Here is a 23043-nt window from a genome sequence, read left to right as displayed (position 1 = left end):
AATGAAAACCACAGTAACTTTTCACTTCACTTTATAACCAGTCGACGAAACAGTTCACGTGTAGATGTAAGTTGTGTGCTGCCGCTGTCATTCTTCTCCTCGGACGCATAGGCCAATCGAGTGAAAGAGAGATAGATGCAGCGCAAGCGTACATTGAGCGTAACGGAAGACAGCGTAACGGAACAATGTGCGTAAAGGGACACTTTTTCGTGCGTGCAGCCGGCGTTCATCGATTAATTGTCGTTGTCAAGTCAAAAACTAACGAACTATTATATATTTATCTATATGCAATAAGGATGTGACGTGATACGTTAAAACAAATATTATATTTGCTATATACAGAACACCATCTACATGTTTGCGATAAATTTATTTTAAAAACTTTTTCATCACAGACCTGTGTTATTTAACTTCAAATTCGCTATAATTTAAAAATAATAAAGGCAAACACCTTTTAAAATAATAACTGATTTCACCGATTGCAGTGCTTGTTTTAAACCTTATTGAATCCCGTAAGTTGATTTAAAGTATATATATATATAAACTCAATTTAAAATAAAGAAGAAAATGATAAAAAAAAAAGCTTAAATTTCTCATTAAACAACCCCCTGTAAGCCGATAATGACATATTAAATGCAATTTTGGAAATTCGTGATTCTTAAACTAGAAATTACGGAGAAAAAAAAATCATCAAAAAAAAATCATTAAAACAGTGATTCCCTTGATGTATTCCTGTCCTTGGTCCGTGATAAGAGTAATATGAACCTAATATCACATTTAAATTCTGTATCCCATTACCTTCTGTGGAGTTTATGAATTATTATCTCTACTAAAAACTACTCAATGCAAGATATCGGTTCTGAGTTGTCGCTGTGCTTAACATGAAAGTCTAATTTTTTCTACGCATGGAATGCCTTCCAATCAGTTTATGTACAATGTTAGGCATATATACCAAGTTTCGTCGGATCACAAAGCCAGATGATGTACAATGTCAGGCAGCCAATATTGTTCCAGCACTGCCAGAGACTTCAATAGATGGGTTTTTGACAGCAGAAGAAACATCTATGTCGTCTTCATTACCAATTATTTCGACTATGGTAAACAGTAGTATATAATAGCCGGAACTAGATCAGGCGCCAGGCGGTGGTGGTGGTGTCGGCGTCCGCCATCTTGGATTTGTGACGTCACGACGGCAAAAATTCCTCAAAATTCCTCAAAAAGACTCAAAATTTCCCGTTTTAAGAAAAAAATTCCCGTTTTCGAGGGAAAAATTCCCGTTTCGAGGGAAAATTTCCCGTTTTATTCCTTAAAAATCCCAAAGGCTAAAAATTCCTAAAACTGGCTTAAGCATCCTTAACTCAAGCCAACGTTTTTATTGGATTATGACGTCACCGCTGCAGTTTCCGTTACGCCCGCCATCTTTAAATTTACTATCCAATTTTAATGAAATAGAAAATTTTTTTAAATTTATAAAAAAATTCAATTAATTAAATTTTAATAAAAAATATTTAAAAAACATACGTTAACGACACGGAGCTCGGAGTCCTGGGTTCGAACCCGGTGAGGGCGAAAAAAAAAATTGCGACCGATCCTTCCACCACGGATGTCACCTACAGACTAACCTGCCACCACCAATAACAAGGTCAACTAGTATGATGTCATGTCCGTTATCTTGTCTTCGTCTGCTGGTAGCCATCATCATCTTGTTATCGTCGGCGAGAGTGCGCTGACGCCATGTTAGTTTAATTCTTATCCGCTAGAGTGCAGTAATCATTTATTATTGCTGTGTCACCCGCCATCTTGTCATTTGGCCGCCATCTTGGAATCGTGAGATTATTTAGCTAGAAATTCAAGAAAAATTCCAAAATTCATTAAATAAATCACTCATTAATTTACAGATTGATTCAATCAGTTTCAGTCCTTGGTTCGATACCCGATCGATGCAATAATGTTTAATTTGATGTAAAAAAATAATAATTTCATTATTCCATGTTCAACATTCTTAAAGAGACATTAAAACCTCTACTGTCATCATCATCCTATAAGCCATCAACACCAACATATTGGTAATTCATAATTTTAATGCTAGAGATTCGGGAAAAAGTTCAGAAATCATTAAATAAATTTCCAATCAATGTACTGATTAATTAGATCGACTAAGGTCCTTGGTACGATTCTGGACGATAAAAAAAAATAACAATTTAACATAATAGTGACAGGTTCGAGAAAAAACAAAAACAACACAAATTCTTTCACAAACATAATATTTATTACATAATATATATTCTACTACAGGATCACTTACGAAAGCCAGCAATCTTATAATCATTTAGTTCCGCAGCGGTGTGAAATGACTAATTCTTCGCTCCAATCAGTTTATAATAGACAGAGTCCAGCCAGAACCTTTACAGACATAGTCCACCTCTTCTTGACAGAGTTTCTGGATACCGTATTTAACAGTTTGCTTCACATCGTTGGACTGTAAATTACTGCAGCCGATGTCTTGAATGCACACTTCTTCACTTTGTCATCGAACGGATATGGCTTTCCATATATACAGTCCAACCACAAGTTATATTTCAAAGGTCCGTTTGTTGCTACATCATCAGTAAGCTGATTGATTATCTTCTGTCTGATATCGTCAAGAAAATTACAAATGTCCTTTGACTCACCGAACGTATTTAGATAATAGTAGTCTTTCAACGTTCCACGAAATGCAGACTGCGCCAAGTAGAAGCCATTATCGTTCACTTGTAATGCTCCGGACACAGTCTTAGGTTTAGTTCCATGTTCAGACGTCATAACAATCGGTTGCTGGGCATCTGTTTTTTTGGTTGTACGCTTTCGTGTCTCCAATCTAAAGCGAGGAGTCGAAATGTCGGCAGGTAGTTCAGCAGTAGGAGCACAGACTCCACCTTTACATTTTTTCGCATGATGTCGCAAACTGTCAATTCGAGTAAACCATTTAAGGCACTCATCACATCGAAACTTCATGCGAGAAGGATTCTTCGTGCATTTGCTCCGCTCATGTCTTCGTGCATCATGGGAAAATGCGAACGACGTATCACAGTAGCTGCAAGGATACCGTGGTGATGAAGACGATCCTTTCAGACCCGATCCAGATACAGGCGTTGCAACAGTAGTACCATTTCCAGGCATTCTCTTATGCACATCGATGCATCGTTGTTGTGACGAAACCTTTACTTTCTGCCGCACAGCAGGACCTTTGCATGCCTTCATGTGCGTTTTCATATTATCTTTTCTGGCTAACTGCTTATGACATTTCTCACAAACAAACATTTTACGATATAGGTTCTTGACACATTCGCTCCTCTCGTGTCGCCGAGCATTGCTGTTGTTTGAGAAAATCTTGTCGCAGTAACAGCACCGATGTTCGCTAGTTGTCAAATCAGCATCCATTGAAGTCTCCATCGAGGTCGTATCGTCGATCGTTGTGGTTTCCTTAACATCCAGCTCAGTAGTCATTAAGCTATCTTCTGCTGGTGGTATCACATCTGTTGAAATCTCCTCCAATGTTGACGTCGTCGTCGTTGCCAACGAGATCTGCTCCACCATTGTCGTCGCTGACGTCAAGGTACCCGTAGACGATGGTACAACGTGCATCGAGTTCGACGTTAAAGTCGGTAAAGATGCCATCCAGTTCTCAAGAACAGGTTATTACGCGACTTATGCACCAGATGAAATAATCTAGGTGATCCTTACACCGTCGTCGACAGTAACAAACTGAGCGACTTGCTGTTTAGGACTCGCTTATATACATGCACCGGATGGAATAATACGCTAGTCAAATCAAGAATCATTTACAATAATACAAGAGTCCAAACAACATTAAAAATAGAAGGACCATCAACGAAAAGGCAGCACATTTGGAAGCACCGACAACGAAAAGGCAGCACATTTGGAAGCACCGACAACGAAAAGGCAGCACCGACAACGAAAAGGCAGCACCGACAACGAAAAGGCAGCACATTTGGAAGCACCGACAAAGAAAAGGCAGCACCGCCAACGAAAAGGAAGCACATTTGGAAGCACCGACAAAGAAAAGGCAGCACCGCCAACAAAAAGGAAGCACATTTGGAAGCACCGACAACGAAAAGGCAGCACTGCCAAAGAAAAGATAGCACATTTGGAAGCACCGACAACGAAAAGGAGCACCGTCAACGAAAAGGCAGCACCGCCAACGAAAAGGAAGCACATTTGGAAGCACCGACAACGAAAAGGAAGCACATTAATTTGTCATTGACTCCAATATTCATTGGCTCCAATATTCATTGGCTCCAATATTCATTGACTCCAATATCCATGATCTCCAATATCAATTAGCTCGAATTGCTCCAAAAGGTTCCATCAGCCTTTTGGCTCCAACAGTCTTTTGGCTCCGATAGTCATTGGCTCCAATAGTCATTGGCTACAATATTCATTGGCTCCAATAATCATTGACTGCAATATTCATTGGTTCCAATATTCATTGGCTCCAATATTCATTGGCTCCAATATTCAATGGCTCCAATATTCATTGACTACAATATTCATTGGCTCCATCAGTCATTGTCAACTACAGTCTTTTGGTCCCAAAAGTCTTTTGGCTCCAAATATATTAGGCTAGAATTCTTCGAGTCTAAGAGACTATGAGACCACATGGCTACGAGTCTAAAATGATCTAGCTGGTTACGAGTTATACATGGCTTGCAAGGCTACAGAGCTACGAAGTTTCTAGTACACAGGTTTACATGACTGCGAGGATACAGGACTACAAGTCTGCAAGAGTACTTGACTACGAAGGTACTCGTCTACATGACTCCAGTTACCGCATCTGTCTTCGACGGAATTTTCTTTTTGCTCCACCTGCTCCATCAGCATTATGTTATAAGATTACAAGGCCTCATGCTTACGTAGCTTCAAGTCTACGAGCCTCCAATGCATCATGACTACGAGACTACGAGCCATGAGGTTACGAGTCTATGTGATTGCGAGTCTTCTAGGTTACGTGATCGCGAGGCTATAGGACTACGAAGCTTCCAGAACGCATGGTTACGAGACTGCGAGGCTACAATTCTACGAGGTCCCAAGACATCCTGGCTACGCGACTACGAGCCATGAGGTTACGAGACTATGTGACTACGAATCTTCAAGTTTACGAGACTGCGAGGCTACAGAGCTACGAAGCCTCTAGTACACAGGTTTACGTGACTGCGAGGATACAGGACTACCATTCTGCATGAGTACTTGACTACGAAGCTACTCGTCTACAAGGATACAATTACAGCACCTGTTTTCGTCAGAATTTTCTCTTTTGCTCCAACTGCACCACCAGCATTATGTTATAAGATTACAAGGCCGCTTGCTTACGTAGCTTCAAGTCTATGAGGATACTTGGATATGTAGCTTCAATTCTACGAGGTCCTAAGACTTCATGACTACGCGACCGAGCCATGAGGTTACGAGATTACGTGACTACGAATCTTCATGTTTACGAGACTGCGAGGCTACAGAGCTACGAAGCCTCTAGAAAACGAGTTTACGTGACTGCGTGGATACAGGAATGCAAGTCTGCATGAGTTCTTGACTACGAAGCTACTCGTCTACAAGGCTCCAACTGACACATCTGTTTTCGATGGAATTTTCTCTTTTGCTACATCTACACCATCAGCATTATGTTATAAGATTACAAAGCTACTTGCTTACATAACTTCAAGTCTACGAGGTTCCAATACATCATGACTACGAGGCTACGAGCCATGAGGTTACGAGACTATGCGATTGCAAGTCTTCAAGGTTACGTCATCGTCATTTAAAATAAAAACAAAAAATACATAAAATTCTGGCTTGTACTAGAACTCTATATTTGCTCAACAATGATAAGTTTACAAGCTAGCAGAATCTGTTTATGTATTTTTTGTTTTTATTTTAAATTTTTTTATTAATTTTTTTTTATTTTTAAATATTTTTTTTCTGTAATTTTATGAAATCAAAGAAAACATGTGTCGTTTTTCTCCGTGTGCTCCTGATTATTCTTTCCAATATTATGATGGTTTTCTCCGTGTGCTCCTGATTATTCTTATCAATATTTTGATGGTTAATCCGTGTGCTTGCGATCATTCCTGCGGTTTCGGTCAAAGGTCAAAGTCACACCCATCCAAGATGACAGCCGTGACGTCGCAATCCAAGATGGCGGACCGTGAGAAATCTGAGAAGCACTAGCAGGAAGGACGAACTTCCTTCTCCTTGAAGACTATCGATGCCATTCTTCTTATGCGATCGATAGTGAACAACCCGCATCCCGCATAAAATAAATAAATATTATTTTACCTGCAAGCAAAACGTGACGTCATCAGATGTTGAAAAGCGGAACTGCTTGCAGCAAGTACCTTTGCATGAAATAAATTAACTCTCACCACTGAATAGTGATATTGTAGTCAGTTAGAGACATAAAGTTTCGTAGCCATGCGGCCAATTAGTCATGCATTCTCGTAACCATGCGTTCTGGAAGCTTCGTAGTCCTATAGCCTCGCGATGACGTAACCTTGAAGACTTGCAATCGCATAGTCTCGTAACCTCATGGCTCGTAGTCTCGTAGTCATGATGTATTGGAGCCTTGTAGACTTGAAGCTATGTATGCAAGTAGCTTTGTAATCTTATAACATAATGCTGATGGAGCAGGTGGAGCAAAAGAGAAAATTCCGTCGAAAACAGATGCGGTAACTGGAGTCATGTAGACGAGTACCTTCGTAGTCAAGTACTCTTGCAGACTTGTAGTCCTGTATCCTCGCAGTCATGTAAACCTGTGTACTAGAAACTTCGTAGCTCTGTAGCCTCGCACGCCATGTATAACTCGTAACCAGCTAGATCATTTTAGACTCGTAGCCATGTAGTCTCATAGTCTCTTAGACTCGAAGAATTCTAGCCTAATATATTTGGAGCCAAAAGACTTTTGGGACCAAAAGACTGTAGTTGACAATGACTGATGGAGCCAATGAATATTGTAGTCAATGAATATTGGAGCCATTGAATATTGAAGCCTTTGAATATTGGAGCCAATGAATATTGGAACCAATGAATATTGCAGTCAATGATTATTGGAGCCAATGAATATTGTAGCCAATGACTATTGGAGACAATGACTATCGGAACCAAAAGACTGTTGAAGCCAAAAGGCTGATGGAACCTTTTGAAACAATTCGAGCCAATTGATATTGGAGCTCATGGATATTGGAGTCAATGAATATTGGAGCCAATGAATATTGGAGCCAATGAATATTGGAGCCAATGAATATTGGAGTCAATGACAAATTAATGTGCTTCCTTTTCGTCGATGGTGCTGCCTTTTCGTTGTCGGTGCTTCCAAATGTGCTTCCTTTTCGTTGGCGGTGCTGCCTTTTCGTTGATGGTGCTTCCTTTTCGTTGTCGGTGCTTCCAAATGTGCTATCTTTTCTTTGGCGGTGCTGCCTTTTCGTTGTCGGTGCTTCCAAATGTGCTTCCTTTTCGTTGGCGGTGCTGCCTTTTCTTTGTCGGTGCTTCCAAATGTGCTTCCTTTTCGTTGGCGATGCTACCTTTTCTTTGTCGGTGCTTCCAAATGTGCTGCCTTTTCGTTGTCGGTGCTGCCTTTTTGTTGTCGGTGCTTCCAAATGTGCTGCCTTTTCGTTGTCGGTGCTTCCAAATGTGCTGCCTTTTCGTTGATGGTCCTTCTATTTTTAATGTTGTTTTGACTCTAGTATTATTGTAAATGATTCTTGATTTGACTAGCGTATTATTCCATCCAGTGCATGTATATAAGAGATTCCTATACAGCAGGTCGCTCAGTTTGTTACTGTCGACGACGGTGTAAGGATCACCTAGATTATTTCATCTGGTGCATAAGTCGCGTAATTACCTGTTCTTGAGAACTCGATGGCATCTTTACCGACTTTAACGCCGAACTCGATGGACGTAGTACCATCGTCTACGGGAACCTTGACGTCAGCGACGACAATGGTGGAGCAGATCTCGTTGGCAACGACGACAACGTCAACATTGGAGGAGATTTCAACAGATGTGATACCACTAGCAGAAGATAGCTTAATGACTACTGAGCTGGATATGCAGGAAACCACGACGATCGACGATACGACCTCGATGGTGATTTCAATGGATGCTGATTTGACAACTAGCGAACATCGGTGCTGTTACTGCGACAAGATTTTTTCAAACAACAGCAATGCTCGGCGACACGAGAGGAGCGAATGTGTCAAGAACCTATATCGTAAAATGTTTGTTTGTGAGAAATGTCATAAGTGGTTAGCCAGAAAAGATAATATGAAAACGCACATGAAGGCATGCAAAGGTCCTGCTGTGCGGCAGAAAGTAAAGGTTTCGTCACAACAACGATGCATCGATGTGCATAAGAGAATGCCTGGAAATGGTACTACTGTTGCAACGCCTGTATCTGGATCGGGTCTGAAAGGATCGTCTTCATCACCACCGTATCCTTGCAGCTACTGTGATACGTCGTTCGCATTTTCCCATGATGCACGAAGACATGAGCGGAGCAAATGCACGAAGAATCCTTCTCGCATGAAGTTTCGATGTGATGAGTGTCATGAATGGTTTACTCGAATTGACAGTTTGCGACATCATGCAAAAAAATGTAAAGGTGGAGTCTGTGCACCTACTGCTGAACTACCTGCCGACATTTCGACTCCTCACTTTAGATTGGAGACACGAAAGCGTACAACCAAAAAAACAGATGCCCAGCAACCGATTGTTATGACGTCTGAACATGGAACTAAACATAAGACTGTGTTCGGAGCATTACAAGTGAACGATAATGGCTTCTACTTGGCGCAGTCTGCATTTCGTGGAACTTTGAAAGACTACTATTATCTAAATACGTTCGGTGAGTCAAAGGACATTTGTAATTTTCTTGACGATATCAGACAGAAGATAATCAATCAGCTTACTGATGATGTAGCAACAAACGGACCTTTGAAATATAACTTATGGTTGGACTGTATATATGGAAAGCCATATCCGTTCGATGACAAAGTGAAGAAGTGTGCATTAAAGACATCGGCTGCAGTTATTTACAGTTCTAACGATGTGAAGCAAACTGTTAAATACGGTATCCAGAAACTCTGTCAAGAAGAGGTGGACTATGTCTGTAAAGGTTCTGGCTGGACTCTGTCTAGTATAAACCGATTGGAGCTAAGAATTAGTCATTTCACACCGCTGCGGAACTAAATGATTATAAGATTGCTGGCTTTCGTAAGTGATCCTGTAGTAGAATATATATTATGTAAGTATGTAAATGGGGCTATTGGATCAGGCTTCAGGCTGTGGAGCCGGAGCCGGTGTCCGCCATCTTGGATTTGTGACGTCACGGCGGCAAAAATTTCTCAAAATTCCTCAAAAATGCCTCAAAATGACTCAAAATTTCCCGTTTTAAGAAAAAAATTCCCGTTTTCGAGGGAAAAATTCCCGTTTCGAGGGAAAATTTCCCGTTTTAGTCCTTAAAAATCCCAACGGCTAGAAATGTCCTGATAGAGGCTTAAGCATACTTAAATCAAGCCTCAGTTAAGCCTCTATCAGGATGTGACCTTGACCTTTGACCTTGACCCCGACGTCCATCTTGGATCCACCATCTTGGATGACGTCATTTCGTTTTCTCGAACATTCCGGCATTGTGTTATCCGCCATTTTGAATTATGACGTCACCGTTGCAATTTCCGTTACGGCCGCCATCTTTAAATTTATTATCCGATTTTAATGAAAAAAATAAAAAATAATAAAAAAATTAAATAATAAAATTTTTAATAAAATCTTTAAAAAACAAACATTTACGACACGGAGCTCGGATTCTTTGGTTCGAACCCGACAGAGGCAAAAAAAATAAAAATGGCGACCGATCCTTCCCCTGCGGTGGACGCAGGCATACTGACTCCCTCCACTTTTTTTTCAAAGCATATATATATCGTCAGGTAGTATGACGTCATGTCCGCCATCTTGTCCTCGTCTGCTGGAAGCCATCATCAGTGTATCGTCGGCGAGAGTGCGCTGACGCCATGTTAGTTTAATTCGTATCCGCTAGAGTGCAGTAATCATTTATTATTGCTGTGACACCCGCCATCTTGTCATTTGGCCGCCATCTTGAAAATCAGTAATTATTTAGCTAGAAATTCGGGAAAAGTTCCAAAATTCATTAAATAAATCACTTATTAATTTACATATTGATTCGATCGATTCCCGTCCTCGGTTCGATACCCGATCGTTGCAATAATGTTTAATTTTATGAAAAAATAATAATTTAAATAAACCATGTTCAACATTCGTAAAGACTCTAAATTCTCTACGACCACCATCCTATCAGACATCAAGACCACCATATTGGAAATGCGTAATTTTAATGCTAGAGATCCGGAAAAAAGTTCAGAAATCATTAAATAAATTTCCGATCAATATACTGATTAATTAGATCGACTAAGGTTTTTGGTACGATCTAGGATGATGCAAAAAAATTAAATATAACATCAATTTAACATAATAGTAACAGGTTCGAGGAATTAAACACCGCAAGTTCTTTTACAAACATAATATTTATTACATAATTTCTATTCTACTACAGGAACATTTGCGAAAGCCAGCAATCTTATAATCATTTAGTTCCGCAGCGGTGTGAAATGACTAATTCTTAGCTCCAATCGGTTTATACTAGACAGAGTCCAGCCAGAACCTTTACAGACATAGTCCACCTCTTCTTGACAGAGTTTCTGGATATAGTTTTTAACAGTTTGCTTCACATCGTTAGAACTGTAAATTACTGCAGGCGATGTTTTGAATGCACACTTCTTCACTTTGTCATCGAACGGATATGGCTTTCCATATATACAGTTCAACCACAAGTTATATTTCAAAGGTCCGTTTGTTGCTACATTATCAGTAAGCTGATTGATTATCTTCTGTCTGATATCGTCAAGAAAATTACAAATGTCCTTCGACTCACCTAACGTATTTAAATTATAGTAGTCTTTCAACGTTCCACGAAATGCAGACTGCGCCAAGTAGAAGCCATTATCGTTCACTTGTAATGCTCCGAACACAGTCTTAGGTTTAGTTCCATGTTCAGACGTCATAACAATCGCTTGCTGGACATCTGTTTTTTTGGTTGTACGCTTTCGTGTCTCCAATCTAAAGCGAGGAGTCGAAATGTCGGCAGGTAGTTCAGCAGTAGGAGCACAGACTCCACCTTTACATTTTTTCGCATGATGTCGCAAACTGTCAATTCGAGTAAACCATTTAAGGCACTCATCACATCGAAACTTCATGCGAGAAGGATTCTTCGTGCATTTGCTCCGCTCATGTCTTCGTGCATCATGGGAAAATGCGAACGACGTATCACAGTAGCTGCAAGGATACCGTGGTGATGAAGACGATCCTTTCAGACCCGATCCAGATACAGGCGTTGCAACAGTAGTACCATTTCCAGGCATTCTCTTATGCACATCGATGCATCGTTGTTGCGCCGAAACCTTTACGTTCTGCCGCACAGCAGGACCTTTGCATGCCTTCATGTGCGTTTTCATATTATCTTTTCTGGCAAACTGCTTATGACATTTCTCACAAACAAACATTTTACGATATAGGTTCTTGGAACATTCGCTCCTCTCGTGTCGCCGAGCATTGCTGTTGTTTGAGAAAATCTTGTCGCATTAACAGCACCGATGTTCGCTAGTTGTCAAATCAGCATCCATTGAAGTCTCCATCGAGGTCGTATCGTCGATCGTCGTGGTTTCCTACACATCCAGCTCAGTAGTCATTAAGCTATCTTCTGCTGGTGGTATCACATCTGTTGAAATATCCTCCAATGTTGACGTCGTCGTCGTTGCCAACGGGGATCTGCTCCACCATTGTCGTCGCTGACGTCAAGGTTCCCGTAGACGATGGTACAACGTCCATCGAGTTCGGCGTTAAAGTCGGTAAAGATGCCATCGATTTCGCAAGAACAGGTAATTACGTGATTAATGCACCAGAAGAAACAAACTAGGTGATCCTTACACCGACGACATCAGTAACAAACTGAGCGTCCTTTTGTCTAGGACTCGCTTATTTACATGCACCGTATGGAATAATACGCTACTCAAATCAAGAACCATTTACCATAATACCCAGTCAAAACAACGTTAAAAAGGAAGGGCCATCAACGAAAAGGCAGCACATTTGGAAGCACCGACAACGAAAAGGCAGCACATTTAGAAGCACCGACAACGTAAAGGCAGCACATTTGGAAGCACCTACAACGTAAAGGCAGCACAATTGGAAGAACCGACAACGAAAAGGCAGCACATTTGGAAGCACCAACAACGAAAAGGCAGCAAATTTGGAAGCACCGACAACGTAAAGGCAGCACATTTGGAAGCACCTACAACGTAAAGGCAGCACATTTGGAAGCACCGACAACGTAAAGGCAGCACATTTGGAAGAACCGACAACGAAAAGTCAGCACATTTGGAACCGACAACGAAAAGGCAGCACATTTGGAAGCACCGACAACGAAAAGGCAGCACATTTGGAAGCACCGACAACGAAAAGGCAGCACATTTGGAAGCACCGACAACGTAAAGGCAGCACATTTGGAAGCACCGACAACGAAAAGGCAGCACATTTAGAAGCACCGACAACGAAAAGGCAGCACATTTGGAAGCACCGACAACGAAAAGGCAGCACATTTGGAAGCACCGAAAACGAAAAGGCAGCACATTTTGGATGCACCATCGAATAAGGAAGCACCGACAACGAAAAGGCAGCACATTTGGAAGCACCGACAACGTAAAGGCAGCACATTTGGAAGCACTGACAACGTAAAGGCAGCACATTTGGAAGCACCGACAACGAAAAGGCAGCACTGGAAGCACCGACAACGAAAAGACAGCACATTTGGAAGCACCGACAACGAAAAGGCAGCACATTTTGGATGCATCATCGAATAAGGAAGCACATTTGGAAGCTCCATCAACTAAAAAAGGCAAAAAGGAAGCACAAGTTACGAGATCTAAGTCTTAGTAAGAAATCATAATACAAGAAATAAAAACATTACATTCTTATACTTTAAATTATTTATTTTATTGCTTTACATTATACAAATGCAAGTAAAACAAGTCATTTTTGTATGTAGCCAGCATACCTCAGTTCCTTGAGTATGAAGGATATTTCTTTGATGCACGAATAGTTTCCTGCACAAAGCGTACCATGTAGAAGTCTTAGCCGGTCAACCAATATGTTTGGATCTTTCCATGATGTGTAATCATTCTCTTCTACCACCATCTTCCTTGCACCTTTATAATAAATATTTGGATCTCTGGTGTCTTCCGTTTTACCACCAACCTCAGGGTAACTTTCATGTTTGAGACGGTGATCATCACAAGCTTGATCGGATTTATTTAATATATCATGTCGTTTCATCGTTTCGGTCTCAGGACACCGCCACATTCTTCGATCTTGGCAGCTTTAGGTGCTTCATCATAGTCTATGTCTTTGTCAACAGCCTCAGAGTCACTGTAACAATCACCGTAGAAGGAATCGTCTTCACCCAATTTACCGTAATAATTCGATGTTGATGATGTTGAAGTGTCTTCATCGTCTTCATGCTTCCTTTTTAAGAGTCCATCATTTTTACAAAGTAGGAAAGATCTACTTGAATTCGGCTGGAATATATTCTCACCTTTCACGTTAAGGATTCTTCCATTGTCTTCATTCTTCGTAAATCATCAACCTTCTTCAATTTAAGTTCTTTGTCGAGATCGGAAGAGCCAAGAAAATTATTGTCGTAATGCAGATCACTCTTCCTTAGGCTAGTAGATTGATCGTTGTCCTCTAGCTTGTACGCAGGCTTGACTCTACAAGTTCTGCCATGTCTTTTTAGTCTCTCTCTCCGCGTAAACGACTTGCTACATCGAACACAAGTTATCATATTGCGCAGTGGATTTTTAACACAGTCATTCTACTCGTGTGGTATTTTATTCTTTCTCAAGATAAACTCTTTACTGCAAAACTTACACCTATGTTCTTTCGATACAGCGTCAGATCCCAAATCGGAATTCATTTTAGTTACTGAGACTAATGTCAGATACCAATTGAGTGTTTTAAATTAGATTCAATACTTAAATAGAAATTTTTTCATATTTCATCAGCGAGTATTAATATATCTCATGCAAAAGTACGTTATGCATGTAGTTCTACTTTTCAACAACAGATGTCACCACATGTTGCTTGCAGGTAAATAATATTTAGTTCTTTTATGCGGGATGCGGGATGCTCACTAACGATCGCAAAAGAAGGATGGCTTCGCTAGACTCCAAGGAAAAGGAAGTTCGTCTTGCATGTTGGTGCTCCACAGATGTCTCATGGCGTAATATTAATTTGACTGAGTAATGATATTTGGTTAATTCCACCTGATAAAAATATTGCAAGTTTTGATTTAGTAGCAGAAATTATCGAATTAAATGTAACTCCAAATAAAATGACATGTCTCATTAGACCAAAAAAAAATCCATGCAGAGAGCGGTTTCTCAGAATAGTCAGAAACACTTGAAGAAACCACAGGAATGATTGCAAGAACACGGGAAAAACCATCAAAATATTGTCAAGAATAATCAGGAGCACACAGAGAAAACCACCATAATATTAACAATAATAATCGGAAGCACACGGAGAAAACCATCATAATATTGACCAGATTAATCGGAAGCACACAGAGAAAACCACCACATGTTTTCTTGGATATCATAAAATTACAAGAAAAAATATTTAAAAATAAAAATAAATTAATTAAAAAATTAAAAAAAATAAAAAAATGCATAAACAGTTTCTGCTAGCTTGTGAACTTCTCATTGTTGAGCAAAGATATAGTTCTAGTACAAGCCAGAAATTTATGCATTTTTTTATTTTTTTTAAATTTTTTTATTACTTTATTTTTATTTTTAAATATTTTTTCTTGTAATTTTATGCTATCTAAGAAAACATGTGGTGGTTTTCTCTGTGTGCTTCAGATTAATCTGGTCAATATTATGATGGTTTTCTCCGTGTGCTTCCGATTATTATTGTTAATATTATGGTGGTTTTCTCTTTGTGCTCCTGATTATTCTTGACAATATTTTGATGTTTTTTCCCGTGTTCTTGCAATCATTCCTGTGGTTTCTTCAAGTGTTTCTGACTATTCTGAGAAACCGCTCTCTGCATGGATTTTTTTTGGTCTAATGAGACATGTCATTTTATTTGGAGTTACATTTAATTCGATAATTTCTGCTACTAAATCAAAACTTGCAATATTTTTATCAGGTGGAATAAACAAATATCATTACTCAGTCAAATTAATATTACGCCATGAGACATCTGTGGAGTACCAACATGCAAAACGAACTTCCTTTTCCTTGGAGTCTAGCGAAGCCATCCTTCTTTTGCGATCGTTATTGAGCATCCCGCATCCCGCATAAAATAACTAAATATTATTTACCTGCAAGCAACATGTGGTGACATCTGTTGTTGAAAAGCAGAACTACATGCATAAAGTACTTTTGCATGAGATATATTAATTCTCGCTGATGAAATATGAAAAAATTTCTATTTAAGTATTGAATCTAATTTAAAACACTCAATTGGTATCTGGCATTAGTCTCAGTAACTAATATGAATTCCGATTTGGGATCTGACGCTGTATCGAAAGAACATAGGTGTAAGTTTTGCAGAAAAAAAGAGTTTATCTTGAGAATGAATAAAAGACAACACGAGAAGAATGACTGTGTTAAAAATCCACTGCGCAATATGATAAGTTGTGTTCGATGTAGCAAGTCGTTTACGCGGAGAGAGAGCCTAAAAAGACATGGCAGAACTTGTAGCGTCAAGCCTGCGTACAAGCTAGAGGACAACGATGAATCTACTAGTCTAAGGAAGAGTGATCTGCATTACGACAATAATTTTCTTGGCTCTTCCGATCTCGACAAAGAACTTAAATTGAAGAAGGTTGATGATTTACGGAAGAATGAAGACAATGGAATAATCCTTAACGTGAAAAGTGAGAATATATTCCAGCCGAATTCAAGTAGATCTTTCCTACTTTGTAAAAATGATGGACTCCTAAAAAGGAAGCATGAAGACGATGAAGACACTTCAACATCATCAACATCGAATTATTACGGTAAATTGGGTGAAGACGATTCCTTCTACGGTGATTGTTACAGTGATTCTGAGGCTGTTGACAAAGACATAGACTATGATGAAGCACCTAAAGCTGCCAAGATCGAAGAATGTAGCGGTGTCCCGAGACCGAAATGATGGAAACGACGTGATATATTAAATAAATCTGATCAAGCTTGTGATGATCACCGTCTCAAACATGAAAGTTACCCTGAGGTTGGTGGTAAAACGGAAGACACCAGAGATCATAATATTTATTATAAAGGTGCAAGGAAGATGGTGGTAGAAGAGAATGATTACACATCATGGAAAGATCCAAACATATTGGTTGACCGGCTAAGACTTCTACATGGTTTGCTTTGTGCAGGAAACTATTCGTGCATCAAAGAAATCTATCCTTCATACTCAAGGAACTGAGGAATGCTGGCTACATACAATAATGACTTGTTTTACTTGCATTTGTATAATGTAAAGCAATAAAATAAATAATTTAAATTATAATAATGTAATGTTTTTATTTCTTGTATTATGATTTCTTACTAAGACTTAGATCTCGTAACTTGTGCTTCCTTTTTGCCTTTTTTAGTTGATGGAGCTTCCAAATGTGCTTCCTTATTCGATGATGCATCCAAAATGTGCTGCCTTTTCGTTGTCGGAGCTTCCAAATGTGCTGTCTTTTCGTTGTCGGTGCTTCCAAATGTGCTGTCTTTTCGTTGTCGGTGCTTCCAAATGTGCTGCCTTTTCGTTGTCGGTGCTTCCAAATGTGTTGCCTTTACGTTGTCGGTTCTTCCAATTGTGCTGCCTTTACGTTGTAGGTGCTTACAAATGTGCTGCCTTTACGTTGTCGGTGCTTCCAAATGTGCTGCCTTTTCGTTGTCGGTGCTTCCAAATGTGCTGCCTTTTCGTTGTCGGTGCTTCCTTATTCGATGGTGCATCCAAAATGTGCTGCCTTTTCGTTGTCGCTGCTTCCAAATGTGCTGCCTATTCGTTGTCGGTGCTTCCAAATGTGCTGCCTTTTTGTTGTCGGTGCTTCCAAATGTGCTGCCTTTTCGTTGTTTGTGCTTTTAAATGTGCTGCCTTTTCGTTGTCAGTTCTTCCAATTGTGCTGCCTTTACGTTGTAGGTGCTTCCAAATGTGCTGCCTTTACGTTGTCGGTGCTTCCAAATGTGCTGCCTTTACGTTGTCGGTGCTTCCAAATGTACTGCCTTTTCGTTGTCGGTGCTTCCAAATGTGCTGCCTTTTCGTTGTTGGTGCTTCCAAATGTGCTGCCTTTTCGTTGTCGGTTCTTCCAATTGTGCTCCCTTTTCGTTGTCGGTGCTTCCAAATGTGCTGCCTTTTCGTTGTCGGTGCTTCCAAATGTGCTGCCTTTTCGTTGTTGGTGCTTCCAAATGTGCTGCCTTTTCGTTGTCGGTTCTTCCAATTGTGCTGCCTTTATGTTGTAGGTGCTTCCAAATGTGCTGCCTTTACGTTGTCGGTGCTTCCAAATGTGCTGCCTTTTCGTTGTCGGTGCTTCCAAATGTGCTGCCTTTTCGTTGATGGCCCTTCTATTTTTAACGTTGTTTTGACTGGGTATTATGGTAAATGGTTCTTGATTTGACTAGCGTATTATTCCATACGGTGCATGTATATAAGCGAGTCCTAGACAACAGGACGCTCAGTTTGTTACTGACGTCAACGGTGTAAGGATCACCTAGTTTGTTTCTTCTGGTGCATTAATCACGTAATTACCTGTTCTTGCGAAATCGATGGCATCTTTACCGACTTTAACGCCGAACTCGATGGACGTTGTACCATCGTCTACGGGTACCTTGACGTCAGCGACGACAATGGTGAAGCAGATCCCCGTTGGCAACGACGACGACATCAACATTGGAGGATATTTCAACAGATGTGATACCACCAGCAGAAGATAGCTTAATGACTACTGAGCTGGATGTGCAGGAAACCACGACGATCGACGATACGACCTCGATGGAGACTTCAATGGATGCTGATTTGACAACTAGCGAACATCGGTGCTGTTACTGCGACAAGATTTTCTCAAACAACAGCAATGCTCGGCGACACGAGAGGAGCGAATGTGCCAAGAACCTATATCGTAAAATGTTTGTTTGTGAGAAATGTCATAAGCAGTTTGCCAGAAAAGATAATATGAAAACGCACATGAAGTCATGCAAGGTCCTGCTGTGCGGCAGAACGTAAAGGTTTCGGCGCAACAACGATGCATCGATGTGCATAAGAGAATGCCTGGAAATGGTACTACTGTTGCAACGCCTGTATCTGGATCGGGTCTGAAAGGATCGTCTTCATCACCACGGTATCCTTGCAGCTACTGTGATACGTCGATCGCATTTTCCCATGATGCACGAAGACATGAGCGGAGCAAATGCACGAAGAATCCTTCTCGCATGAAGTTTCGATGTGATGAGTGCCTTAAATGGTTTACTCGAATTGACAGTTTGCGACATCATGTGAAAAAATGTAAAGGTGGAGTCTGTGCTCCTACTGCTGAACTACCTGCCGACATTTCGACTCCTCGCTTTAGATTGGAGACACGAAAGCGTACAACCAAAAAAACAGATCTCCAGCAACCGATTGTTATGACGACTGAACATGGAACTAAACCTAAGACTGTGTTCGGAGCATTACAAGTGAACGATAATGGCTTCTACTTGGCGCAGTCTGCATTTCGTGGAACGTTGAAAGACTACTATTATTTAAATACGTTAGGTGAGTCGAAGGACATTTGTAATTTTCTTGACGATATCAGTCAGAAGATAATCAATCAGCTTACTGATGATGTAGCAACAAACGGACCTTTGAAATATAACTTGTGGTTGAACTGTATATATGGAAAGCCATATCCGTTCGATGACAAAGTGAATAAGTGTGCATTCAAGACATCGGCTGCAGTAATTTACAGTTCTAACGATGTGAAGCAAACTGTTAAAAACTGTATCCAGAAACTCTGTCAAGAAGAGGTGGACTATGTCTGTAAAGGTTCTGGCTGGACTCTGTCTAGTATAAACCGATTGGAGCTAAGAATTAGTCATTTCACACCGCTGCGGAACAAAATGATTATAAGATTTATGGCTTTCGCAAATGATCCTGTAGTAGAATAGAAATTATGTAATAAATATTATGTTTGTAAAAGAACTTGCGGTGTTTAATTCCTCGAACCTGTTACTATTATGTTAAATTGATGTTATATTTAATTTTTTTGCATCATCCTAGATCGTACCAAGGACCTTAGTCGATCTTATTAATCAGTATATTGATCGGAAATTTATTTAATGATTTCTGAACTTTTTCCCGGATCTCTAGCATTAAAATTACGCATTTCCAATATGGTGGTCTTGATGTCTGATAGGATGGTGGTCGTAGAGAATTTAGAGTCTTTACGAATGTTGAACATGGTTTATTTAAATTATTATTTTTTCATTAAATTAAACATTATTGCAACGATCGGGTATCGAACCGAGGACGGGAATCGATCGAATCAATATGTAAATTAATAAGTGATTTATTTAATGAATTTTGGAATAATTCCCGAATTTCTAGCTAAATAATTACGGATTTTCAAGATGGCGGCCAAATGACAAGATGGCGGGTGTCACAGCAATAATAAATGATTACTGCACTCTAGCGGATACGAATTAAACTAACATGGCGTCAGCGCACTCTCGCCGACGATACACTGATGATGGCTTCCAGCAGACGAGGACAAGATGGCGGACATGACGTCATACTACCTGACGATATATATATGCTTTGAAAAAAAAGTGGAGGGAGTCAGTATGCCTGTGTCCACCGCGGGGGAAAGATCGGTCGCCATTTTTATTTTTTTTGCCTCTGTCGGGTTCGAACCGAGGACTCCGAGCTCCGTGTCGTAAATGTTTGTTTTTTAAAGATTTTATTAAAAAAATTTTTATTTAATTTTTTCATAATTTTTTATTTTTTTCATTAAAATCGTATAATAAATTTAAAGATGGCGGCCGTAATGGAAATTGCAACGGTGACGTCATAATTCAAAATGGCGGATAACACAATGCCGGAATGTTCGAGAAAACGAAATGACGTCATCCAAGATGGTGGATCCAAGATGGCCGTCGGGGTCAAGGTCAAAGGTCAAGGTCACATCCTGATAGAGGCTTAACTGAGGCTTGAGTTAAGGATGATTAAGCCTCTATCAGGACATTTCTAGCCGTTGGGATTTTTAAGGACTAAAACGGGAATTTTTCCCTCGAAAACGGGGAATTTTTCCCTCGAAAACGGGAAATTTTTTTCTTAAAACGGGAAATTTTGAGTCATTTTGAGGCATTTTTGAGGAATTTTGAGGAATTTTTGCCGCCGTGACGTCACAAATCCAAGATGGCGGACACAGGCTCCGGCTCCACAGCCTGAAGCCTGATCCAGTAGCCCCATTTACATACTACTTATGTAATAAATATTATGTTTGTGAAAGAACTTGTGTTGTTTTTGTTTTTTCTCGAACCTGTCACTATTATGTTAAATTGTTATTTTTTTTTCATCGTCCAGAATCGTACCAAGGACCTAAGTCGATCTAATTAATCAGTACATTGATTGGAAATTTATTTAATGATTTCTGAACTTTTTCCCGAATCTCTAGCATTAAAATTATGAATTACCAATATGTTGGTGTTGATGGCTTATAGGATGATGATGACAGTAGAGGTTTTAATGTCTCTTTAAGAATGTTGAACATGGAATAATGAAATTATTATTTTTTTACATCAAATTAAACATTATTGCATCGATCGGGTATCGAACCAAGGACTGAAACTGATCGAATCAATCTGTAAATTAATGAGTGATTTATTTAATGAATTTTGGAATTTTTCCCGAATTTCTAGCTAAATAATTACACGATTCCAAGATGGCGGCCAAATGACAAGATGGCGGGTGACACAGCAATAATAAATGATTACTGCACTCTAGCGGATAAGAATTAAACTAACATGGCGTCAGCGCACTCTCGCCGACGATAACAAGATGATGATGGCTACCAGCAGACGAAGACAAGATAGCGGACATGACATCATACTAGTTGACCTTGTTATTGGTGGTGGCAGGTTAGTTTGTAGGTGACATCCGTGGTGGAAGGATCGGTCGCAATTTTTTTTTTTCGCCCTCACTGGGTTCGAACCCAGGACTTGAGCTCCGTGTCGTTAACGTATGTTTTTTAAATATTTTTTATTAAATTTTTATTAATTGAATTTTTTTATAAATTTAAAAAAATTTTCTATTTCATTTAAATTGGATAGTAAATTTAAAGATGGCGGGCGTAACGGAAACTGCAGCGGTGACGTCATAATCCTATAAATGACTTAACGTTGGCTTGAGTTAAGGATGCTTAAGCCAGTTTTAGGAATTTTCAGCCGCTGGGATTTTTAAGGAATAAAACGGGAAATTTTCCCTCGAAACGGGAATTTTTCCCTCGAAAACGGGATTTTTTTTCTTAAAACGGGAAATTTTGAGTCATTTTGAGGCATTTTTGAGGAATTTTGAGGATTTTTTGCCGTCGTGACGTCACAAATCCAAGATGGCGGACGCCGACACCACCACCACCGCCTGGCGCCTGATCTAGTTCCGGCTATTATATACTACTGTAAACCTATCAACGATCACTACAGAAGGCACATGGGTGTCTTCCAATCGTCAGTTCCTTCACTGTGGAAATATGTTCCAGAACAAAATAATGTTCAACGATACGAGAAGAGATAATGTGCGAATAATTCGTTGTAAAACAATCGCAAGCATTTTGCAAGAAATATTAAGCTGAAAAAACACCTGAAGTCATAAAAAACTGTTGCTGTGCGGCAGAAAGTAATGGTTTCGCTACAAAAGTTTTGCTTAAGAGTACAACTGGAATTGGTACAATATCAATAACATTGGCATCTGGCTCGGGCCTGATAGGTTTGTCGACGAATATAAGACAACCTTGTAGCTATTTCGATATGACGTTCGCATGTGTTCGTGGTGCACTGAGACAAGAGATGAGCAAATTTGGGACGATTCTTCCCCATTTTCGTTTCACCGCGAGTTTTATTTTTTTTTGTTTACTCGTGTTGATAATTTGATACGACGTGCAAAAAACTATAAATATGAAGTCCATGTGACATCTGTAAAACTACCTTAGAAAATTTCAACTACATTGTTAGATCGGAGACTCGTATGCGTACAAGCACACATTTAGTTGTTCAGAAAACCGATGATGATGCCTAGACTTGAATCTAAATCCAAGACCGTGCTCGGTGCTTTACAGGAAAATTATAATGACTTAAACTTGGCGAAATCTGCAATTCTTGGAATAATGAAAGACTAAAAATATCAAAATACATTCAGTGAGACAATTTATTTTATACTTTTTTTAACGATATCAAATATAACATAATCAATCTACTTATAGATAAAGTAGCAACGCACGGATATTTAAAATATAACTTGATGTTGTACTGCTTATATGGGTGATATGTAGGGAAAGTATTTGGCTGGTCTCTGTCTTCAGTAAATCGATTGCAGCTTAGCCCTTAAACACTGTGTCTATTTTTTTTAGCATTGTTACTAACCTTGGGTCTGAGGGACCCATGAAAGCAATAATTTTTATTTAGCAGAATTTGTTAATTTTCTGTAGTTATGTGCATGTATACACATGTGTAAGTAATTGTTTATTTTTTCGGCAATGCTAATAGTATATAATAATATATGTGCATCATACACTAATAATGTCTACGTAGTTGGTTATATTACAAAATTTGCATTTACCTAAATATTTACAATAATAACGTTTTTAAATTAACAATATTTAAAACATAGCTACAGTAATTAAATGATAAAACA

The sequence above is a fragment of the Bacillus rossius genome, chromosome 5 (genome assembly GCF_032445375.1).
Source record: "Bacillus rossius redtenbacheri isolate Brsri chromosome 5, Brsri_v3, whole genome shotgun sequence".
NCBI classification, from domain to species: domain Eukaryota; kingdom Metazoa; phylum Arthropoda; class Insecta; order Phasmatodea; family Bacillidae; genus Bacillus; species Bacillus rossius.
This window is presented reverse-complemented; position numbering follows the sequence as displayed.